Source organism: Manis pentadactyla, chromosome 5, assembly GCF_030020395.1.
Source record: "Manis pentadactyla isolate mManPen7 chromosome 5, mManPen7.hap1, whole genome shotgun sequence".
Classification (NCBI taxonomy): domain Eukaryota; kingdom Metazoa; phylum Chordata; class Mammalia; order Pholidota; family Manidae; genus Manis; species Manis pentadactyla.
This window is the reverse complement of record NC_080023.1, coordinates 79,814,266-79,831,274: the sequence shown is the minus strand read 5'-3', so window position 1 is coordinate 79,831,274 and position 17,009 is coordinate 79,814,266. Positions and strand designations below refer to the sequence as shown.

Genomic DNA, 17,009 nt, shown 5'->3' with positions numbered 1-17,009 from the left:
AGGAGAGAGGCTTCAGATGAACCAGGCTCTGATGGCACCTTGATCTTGGACTCCCAGCCGCTAAACTGTGAGAAATCCATTTCTGTTGGTAAGCTGCCCAGTCTGTAGTATACTGTTGCGGCATACCTAACTAATGTACCTGCCACCTGCCCAGACACTGTGCCCAGTGTCCTCCTTATATTATAATTTAATCCTCCACACAGCTCTATATGGTAAGTGTGGTTATTATCTGAGGAAATGCAAAGAAATGAAGTAGTTTGCTCAAGGTCTCAGAGCAACCCTAGTATAAAGTAGAGCCTACATGCACCTTCCTCAAAAGCCTGTGCCATTAAACATGCTGTTTTACTGGCCACAGTGAATGGCCCCAAGTTAACATTATTGCTTGTGACCAGCACTACAGGTGAATGCTGATGGATGGTGAGCTGATGGATTGAGAAGTAAAAAGCTTTTTCTTTTTCCTTTTCTTTTATATATATTTTAAGAACACATGTAGTAATCAGGTTCTACAATTAATAATGACCTGTTTAAGAGAGTTGTTTTCAAAAACTCCAAAAAATGGAATTTGGCACCCCTATGTTCACCTTGGTTCCCTCCATATTATGCTTCTTACAGATCATATCACAGGTAAGTGACAACCCACAGGAGCCAGGACCGAGTAAAAGTTACCATATTTCACTGATGCAAAAACCTGCTTTGTTTTTTTTTTTTTTTGACATTTTAACATCCTTGAAAAGCCGCATCTTATATCATTTTATCATATTAAAAGGCATATTTCCATACTGTCCCATCTCTGAAATCAGAATATCTTAAGAGTTGATGAAATACTTGAATTCACTAATTGAAATTAGGTTACCTCCTAGACTTAAGTAAAATAAATGAATGATCACAAGATCATCCACAAAGCATTTCTGAGCTAAAGGAATACAGGAAATGTGGTCCAGTCAAAGAAAAGTGTTTCTCATCTAAAGTTGCAGGGCGAACAATGAGAAATAAAAGCAAAACCAAGAAATCAAAGAGCAAATGAAATAGCAAACTTAGCAGGGCAACAGCAGGGCTCACTTCAAACACCATGAAGTCTTATAAGAAAAAAAGACGGAAAGGAAGAGCCACAAAGAATCCTGCACACATTGTCCTTCACATACACTGCAGGAGGGAGAAACCACCCAGCAGAGGCAGACGCCATGTGCACAGTGTGTCCATAAAGTGGGAACCAGTCTCACACTTTATAATCACACCTCGTATACTGCCATGGAAGGCAGGCCTCCTAGGTGAGGCATCGAGTTTCACAGCCATGCTCAAACATAGGATTGTTAACACTAATCCACAGCAAGATCTGTGAATGAGAAGAAAGAAAGATAGGTAAATACCTACATGAAATACAGCCCCAATTAGAGCACTCAACACTTGCCCTACTGATTGCTCTCTGTTATTCTGGCAAGTGAATAAACCAATAACAATAACTGATTGCTGCACACTCCAACAGGGTAACCTACAGTCCAAAAGGCTTATTATCACAATCAAGTCTGTTCATCTTTAGCAACCCTTATAATTTCTGTTGGAAACCATTTTCTTTGATGTCACTAGGAATATGCCCTACAGCTCCATAGAAAAAGCTACAGTTATAAACAAACCAAATTAAAATAAAGAAAGTCTCTTTGAAGAGTGGAAAAAAAGGATAAATTTCAATTATTTTTTCCTTTAAACAACACAATAAAAATCAAAGCCTACTTCCACCAAAGGGCTGCCAAAAAAACTACTGATAGGATTTGCCAATGACCCACAATTTATGCTACAAAGTTTGACAAGAGCATACTATGTCTATCAAAGTTGTTAGAAAGCAAATTCTTGTCTGTTAACTGGCACCCAAGCAGCTAGAAATTAAATCCAGAACTCTACTACTGTAAATATTTTGCAAACTCAATAATCTATTCCTTTTCTCACTGGAGATAAGCTTTGCCAGTTGTTTTTAATCAAATAGGAAATCATTAAAATCTGATGTGCTAAGCTAAATTATAAAAGAAGCTATAAAATTATAAAATAAGTTACCCCACATTCCAAAACATGAAAGCCTTTTATCTCTTTGTGTTGTTGTTGGTAATTATATTATGTCTTATAGCTATCATAAAAACAACTTTTATTTAAAAAGAAAGATTACAAGACACGATTAAAGAAAATATGGTGGAACATTATTTTTAAATGCTGGATCTCAAGGAATTATAAAAGCTCTCATTTATTTTGAATAAAGTAAAACATGTTATCATGATCACAAATAAAATCTACTGACATCAAATTATTTACTTTTAACATGCAGATAATAGTAGTTTCTGCCTCATAAATTTATTTTAAGAATCCGATGTGTTAATATATGTAAAGCATTAAGAAAAACACCTAGCATAGCATCCCGTGGTAGAGGTTGCTCTTCGGATTTGCTATTAGTATTAACATAAGCATTAACATTATCAGTGTTGTCTGAAGGCCTTGTCTGGCTTTACCTACTCACACACAGGTTGCACCCCATAGGAAGCCTCTTCTCACTAAATGAAGCTCTGAGAGGCATGACTCTCTTCTTAACTCCTACTGCTTTCTGCAAGTTTGACCATATATCCTAGAATTTAATTACATTTGCAATTGTTCACTGTTGTGTATATTAACCTTATATAATCAAATGGATTACAAGATCTTTAAAAGAAGAGACCGTATGCATATAATGACTTCTTTTGTCTTTCCAGACCTCAAGCCTCAAGCTTTGAGGAGGGCAACCCCCTTCAGGGCAGAGGGCAGACAGTGGATGTCTTCAGCTAACGCAGGTCACAGGCAAAGCAGAAGGTGCTAAAAGCTGAGAACACCTTACAGGTACAGATCAGGAACCTGGACCTCAGGTATCACCCCCTTTAACTAGAGAGAGAAACATGCATACTATAAAGTAGCATAAGTTCCAAGCTAATCATATTCCTACTATGATTCCTGCTGCATGCAGTTCTAAAGAAGGAGCAATAACCCAAACATAAGGGGGTTAGGAAAGATCTAATGGAGAAGGAGCATGAATGTGAAGATGAAGCCTTATATAGTGATGATAAGAACTACCAGTCAAAGAGCGTCAAAACCATAGTAAGTAATTTTCATACAATACTAAAAATAGATAACAATATACTGAGTATGCAGTATATGCTGGGAACCATTCTAAGTGCTTTATAAATATTGACACATTTGATCTTCAAAATATCCCTATGAGATGTTTACATTTACATTGTTGTTTACATTTTAAAGATATGAGAAGTGAAGAACAGTAAGGGTTAATTGATTTGCCCAAGATCATACTGCTAATAAGAGGAAGGGCTGAGTAATAATTGCAGGAACTTGGGCTCTCAAGTGCATATTCTTTATCATCATGTTAAACTACTCTCTTTGTCTCATAGCAATCTTGCAAAGGAGTTCGTGCATTCTACATATTGTAATCTATTGAATAGAGTCCCCAGGAGCTGTGCTGTGCACAGTCTGAGCAGCCATATGTGGCAGCTATAATGATCTGCATTGTAAAGATAGAATGTTTCATAATTTAGCTGCACAATTGTGAAGTCAAAATCTGAAATACAGTTAGTCTCACTCTTGTCACTCAGACATGGAATCAGCAAAGCCAAGATACAGTAATGAGACAGATTTTTTCTGGGCTCCAAAGAGTAAAACAGTTTTGTTTGATGAAAGAAAGAATTAAGAGAAAAGATGAAGCCACTTAGTTCACTTAACATCATTTTCCATCTGGTCTCCATGCTCTGGATAGAAGAAAAAGCCACTGGATGTTCCTGAAAAAGGAGAGTGCATAAAACACTGTTTCAAAGAGCTGAACCTACCAGTAGTATATTACAAGGACAAATTGTATAAATGTACTAAGACTAGGTTACAAGAGAATCTCTTCTCAAGGAAAGAAGAGTTAAAGAAGCAACAAAGTGGAGAACAACTGAAGAATCAACATTAGATTGGTGGCAGGAACAGATGAGGTCTAACCACATGCAGAAATGCTCAGCATAGAACTACCATAGGATGGAATCCATTAATGGATGTAAGAGTATTCTGGAAATAGGCAAAACTCTTACAAATACAAAATGTCATAGCCCATAATAATGGGAAGGAAGGAACATCAAATAATAGTAGGGTGAGAATGCAATACAGTGTCCTAGGTCACTTGGAGTCCATTGTACACAGTGTGGTTTCACTTTTGCACTTGCATTTTACATTTGTAATGTTAATAGTTTCCTGAATATCATTCAGAAAAATTAAGAATAATGAATTACAAAGTAAAACATAATTGCTCTTATATTCAGACTATTTAAATACCTCTTAAATGGCTAGGAAAAAATGAATCAAATAATACATTACACAAGCAATCAAGATGCCCTTCAGTAGGTTGGATAAAGTGTGGTACATCAAGACAATTTATAATTATTCAGGGATAAAATAGAAATAAGCTCTCAAGGCAAGTGGTTGCCAGGCATTGGGGGCTGGTGGTAATGGAGAATGGATTAATAGTCAAAGCACAGATTTTAGGGCAGTAGAGAAACCCTGTATGTTGGGTACATGTCTGTAAACATTTGTCTAAACCCATAAAATGTATACTAAGAGTAAACTGTAACGTAAGCCATGAACTTTGGGTGATGATAATGTGTCCGTGGAGGTTCATCAGTTGTAACAAATGTACCAACTCTGTTGGTAATGTTGATAATGGAGGAGGCTGTGCACGTGTGGGGAGAGAGGCATATGGGGATCTCTATAGCTTCCCCTCAGTTTTGCTGTGAACCTAAAACTGCTCTTAAAAAATAAAGTCTTAATAAAGAAAACATATAAGAACTTTTTGGCTTCCTGATATGCACATGTGATGTGCTCATTGCTGCTCCTACAATAGAGGCTGAAAACCCTTCCTTGAGGAAAACAACATCCATTAAGATATTTTTCAGAAATAATTTTATCCTCAGTAACTCCATCAGATAGGAATTAATATACCCATTATGTAGATGAGAATATTGAGTCTTGATTAAGAAATTAAGGAACTTGTGAAGGTGAAGGTCTGACAACTTATAAGCTTCTTGGAGACATGATTACAAATCCAAAACTGTTTTTCTTTCCACTAAACCATCCTGTCTCAAACCTCTAAGCATCAGTCCAGTAGCAATTTCATACATCTGAGTGTGTAGGTTCACCCTGCTGATTTCTGGCTCTTACACAAGCAGGTTAACTGAAAGCCTATAGCAGTACTCTTTTCTGTCACCCTCTAGTAAAAGCTGAAGTAGCTTCAGATGTCTCTATCTTACTGTAAAAACATTTTCCATAAAGGGAGTCACAACTAATATGTTAGTAGCAATAAGGAAAGGAATGTAGTGGCAAATACTAAAACCAACCTCTAAATGGGACTTTTTTATTCCCCATAATAAGATTTCTGGAAAAGAAATGCAACCTGTTCCAAACACTCACACAACAGGAATCAAAAAACAGACAAAAAAAAAAAAAACCTAAGAGGTCTATGGCACAGTCTTCTGCACTTGATAATGAAACCAAATATTTTCCTCTTCAGTTAATATATCTGTGGGTTTTTTTTTAAACTACAGTTGTCTTAAGATGCTGATGTATAAGAGTAATGTATAAATGAGATGCAGAGATAATTAACATATAATTTCTTTTCTATCAAATAAAAGGTCCTAAGTTAACTATCCTTCTTCTAATTCAAAATGACCTGTTTCATTTATTTCACATATAGGCAGCAGCTCAGTAAGATTAAGTTATTTTCTCTGAAGATGTAACAGTTCATGTCTGACACACAAATGACATTCCTTAATGAACAGATGTCCATTTGCAGACTAATTAGAAGTATAAATCTATCCTTGAAAGAAAGGCTAGTCTCTTAACTGACTTTACCTTTTATCCTTTTCAGAACACAATTCAGGGACAAATACATGTAATCTAAGTTATACATTTCAGAAAATAGAGACAGGTTTAATTACCTGCTTGATGGCACACCTTTGCCTACGTTTATTCACTGTTGTCAGAGACCTAATAAACCGCTTTAAAACTCACTGCCTCCTACCTGCTACAAAGCAACACCCAAGCTCCTTAGCAAGGGCTTCACTTCCTCCGCACCCTGCCTCAGCCCCCTATCCCTACACAAGCCCAGACACAGACTGTGATTTAGCAAATCTAGCCTGAACCCGAGACACCCATAGTTAAAGGAAAAAAAAAAAAAGAAAAAGGAGGGAAAGAATGCCAAGAGATTCCAGTATGCAGCCCAGATTCTGGAATTATAATCTCCAATTTACAAATGACGAAATTTAAGCTCAGAGTTATAGAAGATGCCCAGCATCATATGGTTAGCATCGAAGGACCTCAGGTTATATGGACCTTTGAACTCTTAAAAGACCTGAGCTACTCAAAGATACAAACTTTGCCTGCTTCTTTGTTTTTAGCTGCTACCAAAATAAGAATGATTAGATACCTCAATGGCCCTACTTACTTAGTTTTAGGCATAATTACTGGTTTTGTGCTTAAATGTACTGTTTGACTTGGAAACCCGAGAACTTCTGGTGGAGACTGAGAGAATATGAGCATCACCTTGTTTGTGCTCTAGTTCTGCTCTGGCCTTTCTTCCATATTCCTCATTTCAGGCCTCCTTCCTGCTTCCCAGCATGCTTATTATTCTAGAACCTTCCAGAGTGATTCTGGTATTACTGTAGACATGACTACTGGTATGGACACCAAGGAATGGAGAAGAGCTTGAAATGCAGCATACAACTAACCACTGCAGAAGGGCAAGTACCTGCTTCGATGGGGGAAACAAGTGGTGGCCAGGAAGAGCAGAGGTTTAGAGTCAGAAAGTCCCAGGTGAAGATCATGTCTCTACCCGGTCTGGAATGTGTCACTGGAAATGTTCCTTGTTCCCACATGTAAAATGCTTGTCTCACATAACTGTGTGAATTAAATGACATTTATTTGCGTGTGTAAAGGACTTAACACATTTTGGCAGCCAGGAAACCATAGTAGTCATAGTAAGCAGTAGTGACAGTCATGGGGATATGATCTGAATTGTGAGTACTGGGAAAAGAAACTTAAGCCTTTTTAGGACAAGTGTGGTTCAGGACCAAGGCATGAACAGCCAAAGGGGACACAGGTTGGAAAAGTACTCTTTTCCAGGAAAAGAAGGGCTGGTGCTAAAGGAACCAAGACAAGCCAGAAAACTCACCGTGCTTGGCTATTTGTCCAGCTGCTCCTATCCTACAAAGGTATTTGACAGCACTCCAAATTCTAGGTTGGCTAGCAAGCAAGTTATTTCAGTTAATGCTTTTGTATTAAACCTCTACTGTGCCTCCAGTCCAGGAGGGAGGCATATAAAGAAACGTTCCAGGCCTCAAGGACCTTAGAATCTAGTAGAAAAAAGATTAATATGCATGAACAATAGTCATTAATCAGCTCAAAGAAGCAGGCATTTGGGAAGAACTGTGATTATTTTTTAGGATGGGTTTATTCCATACCAACACTCTTCAGCAATCTTGCAATAGCAAATCCTTCACTTTATGCAGTTTGTTAAGCTACCTTCACTACAAGATAAGCATGTAAGTAGTGATAAGCCACTCTAGTAGTGACAGTTGGATTTTCTTAACAAAAAATTATTATTTGTTATGGAGTTCATGAAATCACTGTGTTTAGAAGTTTTTTCCAGACTTACTCAACACACATACCAGTGAATCTCTCATCTTTGAGAGATAGTAATCGATCTAAATTTAATCATAATACACAGATTATGACCTCACATCTTTTCTACTAAAGTCAGGTCCTTCCCTTAAACTTGCCCTTTTGAATATCATAATCTGAGCTATGAGTTCTAATATTAAAATACAGCATTTGAAAGGGAACAGCATTTTATTTAATGTTGGCTTTTTTGCTTGACTGGATAAAGTAATGCAGTGATTGAAGTGAAAAAATACATTCATAATTCATTCATAGCTCATAATTTTAGGCTATTCTTAACAATATGTAACATAGGTTCAATTCTTGTCCCTAAAAAAAGCAATTATATTTAGCTTATTTTAAATTTTCTCCAGTGCCTTCTGTAAGCACTTCCGTCATAAGAGATTTCCCCAAAGCTATTTTTTTTCTCTAGTATTAGATGCCTCACCCATAAAGCCCTCACTTTAAACTAAGTGATATATGAAAACAATGGCAAAATGATGGAGGATTAGAATTACTATTTCCTGACAAATTTAAGATTTAATATTTTTAAAAGCCACAATTTTCATTTTGTTTTCACTGGGAATCTGAAAAAAGGATAGACATTTTATATTCTTACATTACTAAACAAGAAGCAACCAATCCCCATTCAAAAAAAAAAAAACAGTGGTAACATCAACAATCTGAAAAATTAGAGTTTGTTGCTGGAAGACTCACAGGGGAAAACTCACATATACTCGCTAACATTTCATGGCAGCACTCACTGCTTGTAGTAAGGATCTCCCATGAATATTTGTGAGACCACTGTTATTCCAAGAGTCTAGATTTACAATGAAATAAAGAATTATAAAAGATACTCTACAATGTTTCCATCTCAAAAATATTGATCTCTTATTTAAAATACTCTGCAAAATATTAAATGTCCCAGAAAAAAAATTTTCAAAGTTACTATTTTTTTCTATTACAGAAAATAGACACATGGAAGGCATACAGTTTGTCACTGCAAATCACAGTGACAAATTACTATTCAACAAAAAAAAGTCCGATGAGGCATATTATGTAAAGAACTTTTCAGGAAGGCCTAGAGTAGTTAAATAAATTTCTCTGCTAAAATGGTTTATTTTGCTTTACTGTTACACAGATTAGAAATAAATGTGTCTTTTTTCCTACACAGAAGTAATCCACAGATATTTAATCAGAAATGTTTTTCCCATCATCTTGTTAGGTTCTTACCTTTACAGTAAGATAAGCATTCTTATTTGTCATCTTCAAAGACCAAAAATTCTTGTTTTCCTAAAGGCTGGGAAATGGAAGACTCATTTGATAAAGTTTCAAATTAAAATTCAACTGAAGACATGCTACATCTATTGACACAAATTGCAGTATCTTGTGAAGTTATACAGAAGAGGTAAAGACAAACCCCTTCACCAAAATGCTAAAAGATGGTGGCCCCTGTTTTCCCCTCCTGTGTTATGGAATGTTCCATACATAGGGCCCAGGTCACTACTAGATCTGTTAACAGTTTCACAGCTCAGAGTTTGGCTTCATTTGTTAAGCATCAAGCTGCTCTATCACTGGAATAGAACTGAATAGGTTGTTATGGTTCATAATGTAAGACTCACAAAAGCACACAGCTGCTGTTCATATTCTCAAAGTCTGTCATAATAATGATGTGACGGAAAAAGGCTGGAATCTATTACATGTCCAGACAGCCAACCCATTCAGTCTCCCTGGTCAATGCAGAGATACAGGGTGTACCATAAACATTATGGTAGCATTACCATAAGGCAAAAAGTTCATTAAAAAAAATCACTGGAGGCAGGTAATTAGGCCTCTTTCTAGTTCTGCCTTTAGGAAGCCCCACTTACCCACTGAAATTACCCCCAAACTACAAACTTCACCATCTCACTGTCTGAACCCTACTGTGAACTGCAAAGCTTTGCAAAAGTCACAGTATAAATTACTGGACCCTTAAGGGAAATTATACATGCTCATCTAAATAAATAACACAATTTCTCTTTAGTTATCATACATCTACATAGGAAATGTGATGAACTGAATCCCCATCTCCAGAGAGCTGCAAAGCAATAATGCATTATTTACTTTAAGAGCTTACCTATGAATTAAAAAACTGCTATCACTTGTCATGGCACCGAATATTAAGTAGTTTCAGACCCTGGAAGATGCAGAAGCAGCATCTGGTTTCCTGACCTTAGTATTGTTTTATAACAAAACATATAAACCATCTCCAGGTGATCACTTTTAAAGTGAATGTAGAAATGTATGAATCTTAAAGTATTATATAGTTTCTACTCTATACATTGGCAGCATTGTAACTATTTCAGTGAAATTTCAAATGAGAGAAAAGAGAAATTTTGAATATAAAATATGTAAATTATAACTATTAAAATTACTTGAATGCTTTTGAAATAAAAACAGAACAGATGCAGGACTTTGAAAAAGACCTAAATTCTAGTCCCAAACCTGCCACTAAGTAGTTGACTAATCTTGAACAAGTCATTTAACGGCATTCAATTTCAGTTTCTTTAACTCTAAAATGAAGACCATAAGAAATGACAATAAATGAAGTTCCACTTTCCCACAATAGCATCTCTCAACCTACAGCCATCAGGAATGGGAGGACCAGGCATCCGAATGGTGACAGCTAAGCCACACTTGCTCAGTGCTGGCACTCCCGAGCACTGTACACATACTAATTCGCTGAACCTTCAAACAAATCTGCATAATAGGTACTATTAGTATCCTCATTTAGAGGGAAGACATGAAGGAATGGACAGGTTAAGTAGCTCACCTAATGTCACACAAGTAGCAAATGAAAGCAAGACTTCACATCCAGGCTGACTGACTCCAGGACCAGCCCTTCCCACCACTACGCTACACTACATATACTGGGATCCTGGAATGGAAAGGTCTCGTTTTATGCTTCTAGTGAAAGGGTAAATTCAGAATTTAGGTGCAGGGGTGTAGATGATTGAGGGTATTGCAGTGCTCTGGATCCCAGTGGTTCTACAACAAACCACCATCTATACATGGAGAAAGCACTAGATATTTATTTCCTTAGCTCTTAGTCACTTGTATTTTTCCCACAAATTACAAACATAGTCTCAATGTTACATGTAAGACCATTTTATCTGCACACTCTACCCTAGGCCTGCAACTCTAAGGCAACATTTCTTAATACTTCTTGTATTTAGAGTTTTACTCTAAGACTAGAATTCAGTCCAATAATGGTATGCCACCAAGTGACAGCCATAGTTAAATTGGATATCAGCTATAAGATGACATTTAAACATGGTATCATATAACTACAGTTTGAAAATGAGATGTTTGAACTATTATTATTTATAGCTGAAGGCAAACCCTACTTTTATGCACATGAGAAACAGCTTTAATTTACTGCCTATTGAAAGGTTTTTATTTGGTTGAATAATAACAAAGAATAATCTCAATACCATGAAACATAAATATTCAGAAGTTCAAGTATAATATCTTGACAAAAGTATGATATAGTCACAAAATTTCCTACATGTTCCTCATCATTTATCATCACTAGCCAAATTATTTTATAGATAGAAAAGTACTGATATATTTTTTTACTTCATCATCAAAGAGGCAAAATATAGAGATCTTTTTCACCATTTTAATAAGCCACATAGCACTAGAGATTCTCAAAATTCAAACTCTATCTTCATGCAGCTATGAAAATAAAATTATTCTGAATCCATTTAAATTCTTTCTTGCCACAACATAAATATACATGCCAAAATATGCAAGATGAAAAGAAAAATCCATTTATCAGCACCAGTGCTCCACATAAAATAGTCCTGGTCCTCCACATCTTCCTGTTTCCAAAGCAGTGACAACATGCAGGTAGACCTCAAATTAGGCTGACTCTGCTGCCTTCTGGTCTTTGCCTGTGCCTAAGAACTGTGTAATCAGAGAACTCCTTTTACAGTAAACAGCCACAACACAAGGCAAGGGTGGAAGAGATTCCACATCATTTGAAACATTTTGGGCACAGCTGGCAGAACACTTGTTGAAATGGCTGAGTGATGTTTGCAATACAAAAAAGTAGAAGCAAGGGGCTGTTCACCTAGCTTGCACTGCACACTCTACAGCGTCAACAATTTTCAGTTTATCGAAAGACGATGAAAAAGCAACAAACTAGAATTAAATTATCATTTTATTTTTCTTCTTGAAATTGCACAGTAACCCCTTGGAAATTAGCCCCCCAAAACAAATCATTACCAATTTAACAATCTCACAGGCATATGACAAAGTCCCACAGAATGTTAATTTTTCCTTCTTTCTCTTATGTTAACTACATCACCTGTGAACTTTCATCTTAATTTGTTATCTTTGCAACTGTCTAAATATTTTACAAATAAAAATGGAATGTTTTATAAAGAAAATATAATTTTAACTATACTGTTTTGAACTATTAAGTATTTACTCACTCAAAGTAACTAACTAGCACTTTTTCTTTTATCCCCTATAGGACAGCCAAGGTACCAGAAGGATGAAAGGCTTGAAGAGGATTGTGAAAATAAGAATGAACTTTAGGGGTGAATTCTGGAGGCCAACAGAAAATGAAGTAACAGAACCAGTAAATATATTCAATTCAGCATAAAGGAGAGGAACAAATTCAGTGTAGTCACAGTGGCCTTAGGACAGAGCTGATGATGGGATAAGTACTGAATTGAGTAATAATCTAAGTTAACTAGCAATCCAGCAACCTCCTATTAGGAGAGCCGGTATGTATTGTACAACTCAGTAAACACTATCTCTTTACATGTTCGACAATTGTAATAAAAACCAAAAAATCTTTAAGAACTTAAAACCCTGGCAAGACTATATCAAGAAATGTTTATTCCCAGAGACAATGACATGTTGAAAATCCCATAAGCAACATTGCAAAAGCCTGAATTTATAAGAAGTCAGAAGGAAAAATTAACCAGATGCAGGGTTTAATTGTATCTTGAATTTTCCTTTATTATTTCATAACTATTTGAATTTTATACCATAATAATAACCCCCAAGTGCCTTTGTATTGTTGGCTTAGTTCCCTGGCCAAAGAGCAGCGGGTGGTGGTGGTGGTATTAATTTGTGATAGTATCTGATTCAAAACAAACAATTCAAAGTAAAGTACTGACAACACTCACTAGAATACAGTAGAAATTCATCAGGTATTTTCATGAGTATTGCCTTCAACTGTGGCAAATGTGCCCTAAAATGGTTTTGGCTTCAAGTGTGTCAAACCAAACAAGACATTTTCTTAGGTGATATCTGGAAACAGTTATATCAAACTATGAAAATCAGAAAATATAACCACTAACCACTAACCCTAAAAACTACATATCACCACATTATGTTAGGAATATGCTACTGCTACCTGCTTGTTCCTATCAAGAAATTAAGAGAAAATAAGAAAGCTACAGCTAAGTATCAGATATTAAATATCATTTTCTTTGGACCCAACTTTAAATACCAAAGCTTATGAATTTTAAAAACTTGACAAAAATCAAGCATAAACTTGTACTGCATTAAACTTAGGAAAATTTCCCAAAATGCAAGTACAATGGGTATTAAAGCCCACTTTCAAATTGTAATTCTTAAGTTTTTATAACATTGCAACATCACAGACCACCATATTGTCAAAAACTCCTAATTTTTTTATTAAGAGTTTAGTACTACCCTGGTTTTAACTCATAGTGTTGGATTACTCCTTACTTAAAGAAGCTGTAAAATTGATTCCAAAGCAAAGGAGAAATTTGGGAAAAATTTAAATTTGTAGTTGTAGTTCTTTTGGGCTCAAGTGCAGAATTCTCTTAAGAATCTATCACTTTAAGCATCTGGTTCCATCATCAGTTTCCTTAGTCCTTTTCTGAAAGTTGGTGAATCCCAATATAGGATGTCAGAACCCTTAAAAAATATTATTTCTCAAATGGTAGAGGGGACTCAGTGATTAAAAGTCTGGATTATAGAGCCAGATTGTCTGGGGTTACAGGCAGTCTGCAAACCTTATTTTGCCCTTGTTGGCATTCCACATCAGGTTGTCACAGAAATGAGGTACTGTGGGAATTATATGCTTTTTAAGGGGAATCAGTAAATGGAAAATGTAGCCATTATTATAGTTATTTTCTTTGGTGTCTCAAACCTGCAGCATCTTGAAGCCACTATCTTCCTACATTTGAAAAGCTATAAATTCAACAGGCTCCAATCCCAAATTCCAAGGACCAAATAGAGACTTTTAAAAATCTAAGTGATTCTGGACCAAAATGGAATATAAATACTTCTTCCTATTTCTCCCTCTACTACAGCTAAAAACTGTAGACATCATCCACAAAACACATTTAAGTGCATAGAAAGTGCACAAGTGGCCAGCTAGGGACCTTGGAGACCTTAAGGCCTAAGGGGAATAAGATGACTAGGAATTGCCCAAATTTACTTTCTGCCTCACATATCCTAGACTGAGTCAGCACTGTTATTGATGCACTCAGAAAACTAATGAGCAAGTGAGACTGTATAGTAGTACATTGTGGTTGTATGTTTCAACCTCTGCCAACTTACTTGTGCAGTATGTGAGTCTTCTGCACATTCCCACTGCTTCTCTCTTTTCACTCCTAGGAAGATGGCTTCTCTTCCATCACAGTCATGCCCAACTCAATTTAAGCCCTTCCTCACTATTCGCCTGAAAACTAATGAATTCAACTTGTTTTTGTTTCTAGTTCTGGTTTTGTTTTCATTTTCCCCATGAGGGTGAACAGTGCACTAACCATAACATCTTTGATCCCAAAAAATACTGTTAACAACTATTCTTGAGAACCCAGCCACAAAGAGGTTTTCCCTCACTGTCACTATATGATTCTTCTGTCAGTCATTCCACTTCCTACTTGGGCATCTGCATTTAGGACTTACCCAGTTCAGATTTCACTTCAGATGGATCAGTCTCTTTCCAAACCATACCCAGCATCCACCTTAACTTCCATGCATTGTTCTAACTTCCCCTATTTGATTTTTGGCCCTTTACAAACAAAAATAATAAATATTTGCTTTTATGACAAACCCATATAAAGTAAGATTTACTAATAATAAGCTAGGCGAAACATGCATAAGAGAAGGACTCATCAATTCAATAGTCCCAGCTTTGCTCATGCCTCAGACTATGGTGCATTTCCAATCACAGCTCCCTCACCCTCCTATTAAACTCTTACCTAGTTCAGGAAGCCTACCTCATAACTTAAACTTGATCTTTGCCCTTCTCCCACTCACCATCGTTGTAGGTGTGTGTGTGTGGGTGTGTGTGTATGTGCCTGCATATGTATACAGTAGTCCTCCCTTATCCACAGGAGTCACACTCCAAGACCCCCAGGGAATGCCTGAAACCTGGATAGTACTGAACCCTATACACACTATATTTCCTATACATACACTCCTATAATTTATAAATTAATGTAAGAGATATTAAGAGCTAATAATAAAATAGAGCAACTCTAACAACATACCATAATAAAAGTTATGTGAATGGGGTCTCCCTCTCAAACCGTCTTATTATGTGCACTTACCCTTCTTTTTCTTGTGATGATGTGAGACAACAAAATGCCTACAAGATGACGATGAAGTGAGGTGAGTGACACAGGTGCTATAATGGCATTAGGCTTCTCCTGACCTTCTGACCTCACATCAGAGGGAGAATCATCTGCTTCCAGACCACAGTTGGTCACAGGTAACAAACTGAAAAGTGAAACCATGGATACAGGGGCTCCCTACTGTACATGTTAGACTTCAAAAACATAAACAATTCATTTGTATTCTGTGTTTTATCTTATGTTCCCTAGTCATCTCATGTGTTTTAGTCTTGTCCACCAAGTTACATCACAACATCGTTGAGGAGCTAAAAAGGAACTAAACCATATTCCTGTAGTTTGTATTCCACTAAAAATAACATGGTGCTAAAACACAGAGCAGTATCAATTTATTCAGTCAATGCCTAGCAATTGAATCCACACTAGTTAATGTGCTGAAGGCTATGGACAAAGGGGAAAACAGAAGGCACCGTCTGTCCATGGCGGATTTCAGAGCACTATGGGACAGCCTTAAGAACATCTTAAGGTCTATGTTCAGAATCAAATCAGAGATGTAGTCAAGCCATGGAGGAGGACAAAAAGGAGGTATTTAACTCTACCAGGGAAGGTATCAAAGAAATGTTTCTCATAATAGAATCATGAAGGATAAACAAAACTTGGCAAGCACACAAGAGACAGGGTAGTGCTGGCATTCAAGAAAGAGGGATGGGCACATGCAAAGGAACAGAACGGTGACTGAATGAGTGAGCAGGCACTGGGGATCAACAGAGAGAGAGTGATAGGATCAGATACCCTCTCTGCTGAGGAAATGGTAGATGGTTTGGAAAGGGGGGAAAGTGCTTAGCTGTTAAGAAGCTATTCTAGGGTATAACTGAGAAAGGATGAGAATTTGAGCTAAGGGATTCAGGGAATGGAATCACAATAATTAAAAGCATAGGTACAGACGAAAACAAACTGAGAAGAGAGGAAAGCTAAGGGTAGGACCTGAGAGACATTAACATTTAACATGAATCTTTTCTCAAAGTCAAATCCATTCTTAGTTTTGGGAATAAATTAAATATTTTTTTCTATCTTCAAAACTGCAGTTCTCATTGTATAAACAAGAAGAAACAGGTCAAGATTAATATTTTAAAGCCTAAACTGGAAACCACGTTTATCTATCTACTGATCTTGGAATGTCTTTCAAACACCGAGGTTTCCGAGATAACCGAATTCCATCTTCCCTGCCCTACCCTAACCTGTCAAAGCAAAGGAGCTGCAAACATGTCTGTTCATCAAATTTTCTTTTGAAAATGGGTACAAATAAAATTTACTTGAAGGCATTAAAGTCTACAGTCACTCTTTCTGCTTAGTCTCTCTGTCATTTGACTTCTTGCCTTTGCTAGTACCTTCCCCACTGGCCCCCCAGGAATTCAAATGACTGCTTTAACTAACACCTTAACTAACTTTCATGTGACCTGGTTAGACATATGGTGAATTGCCTCAATATAACTTGACACACCGAATTTTATGTTTTTTTCCCTTAATACCAATGATTTCAATTCTAGGAGATATACGATCATGGCAAATCTGACTTCCTTTAGAATACCAACAGATAAATATGCTACTGATATTTGTGGCATATACTCTCGATGATTTATATAAGGTACATCCACTTGAGATACATTCACTCTCTTGACCACTCTGAAACCTGTA

At 36.6% G+C, this 17,009-nt stretch overlaps 1 protein-coding gene across 5 annotated transcripts in view; it reads right to left on the bottom strand.

Annotated features, from left to right (window-relative positions):
• BMPR1B (bone morphogenetic protein receptor type 1B) overlaps window positions 1-17,009 on the bottom strand; it is a 392,832-nt gene that overhangs the window by 194,746 nt on the left and 181,077 nt on the right. Inside the window, exon 1 of one of the 5 annotated variants that reach the window (XM_057502460.1) lies at window positions 8,941-9,930. The exons of the other annotated variants lie outside the window; for them this stretch is intronic. The gene's annotated coding sequence lies outside the window, so the exon portion shown is untranslated. Of the gene's footprint in view, window positions 1-8,940; window positions 9,931-17,009 lie in introns of those variants that run through there. 5 annotated transcript variants of the gene reach the window in all.